This window comes from Cyprinodon variegatus, unplaced genomic scaffold (assembly GCF_000732505.1).
Source record: "Cyprinodon variegatus isolate N-32 unplaced genomic scaffold, C_variegatus-1.0 Scaffold191, whole genome shotgun sequence".
NCBI lineage: Eukaryota > Metazoa > Chordata > Actinopteri > Cyprinodontiformes > Cyprinodontidae > Cyprinodon > Cyprinodon variegatus.
Genome location: NW_015150644.1, coordinates 383,509 through 384,449, shown reverse-complemented (window position 1 = coordinate 384,449; position 941 = coordinate 383,509). Strand labels below are relative to the sequence as shown.

The 941-nt window shown below is 35.6% G+C and overlaps 1 protein-coding gene across 7 annotated transcripts in view; it reads right to left on the bottom strand.

Annotated features, from left to right (window-relative positions):
• Positions 1 to 941, bottom strand: part of rbfox3 (RNA binding protein, fox-1 homolog (C. elegans) 3) — a 548,753-nt gene that overhangs the window by 254,212 nt on the left and 293,600 nt on the right. The gene's annotated exons all lie outside the window — the stretch shown is intronic.

Here is a 941-nt window from a genome sequence, read left to right as displayed (position 1 = left end):
TGAAGAATTAAGATCATTTTTGCAGTGTAGGAAACAGCAACATAAGGAGACATCACACTCTACCTTATGAATGTGTGCAATTTGCAAGTTATGTAAAAGAAAACAAACAAGAACAACAAAAATTTATAGATGTGGTTTAATTTGGTCTATTCACCTGCTATTGACTACAGGGTATTTTTTGGATATGAAGTGCTGCTAATATAAAACCCAACTGCTAAAATAGGCAAGTATGTTTTTTACAAATCAAACTTTTTATTTTTATTTTAATAATTGAAATCAAGGATCTAAAACTAGAGTATGCTAATTATTCTAGCTAATGTGGGTCAGTCCTATAATAAGTCCTATAACTATAAGCCTTGAAAAGCTAAACAAAAAAAGAAACAAGCCATAGAACTTATGAAAGATGAGTCACCTAAAGACAAATTATGATGAAATAATGCCTTCAGCACTACAAACATATTGATTTGTTATGAAATTGTTGTTGTTTTCCTCCAGTCTAGAAGAAAAACACTTGCTTTTAAAGCGAAGCTGTCTTTCCCCATCTGGGTGCCGCCCATTTTATGACGTAATCATCTAAACCTCTTAAGGACAAAAAAACTAATTTAAAAAGAAAACTTAGATATTATCAGAAAATGAGAGGTTGCTGCCCTGTGTGGATTAGATGCTAAAGATTAAACGCTTTTTCTAGACTTAAAGGCAAAATCACTCGCAACAAGGTAGGTGCTTCCTGTTAGGACCTGTTAGACATTTCATTTTAGTCAAGACTTGGCTCATAAGACTAATTATTATAGTAGCAGCCATTCAAAATGGCCCTTCCCAGTCAAACAGCAGCTGAATGGGAACCCCCGTCCCTCCAACTCCCAGCGAAATCCCCTCCATCTTCCAGCCATTGGAGTGACCCCCTCTTTCTTCTCTGACTCCACCCTTTCACTAAATTACAG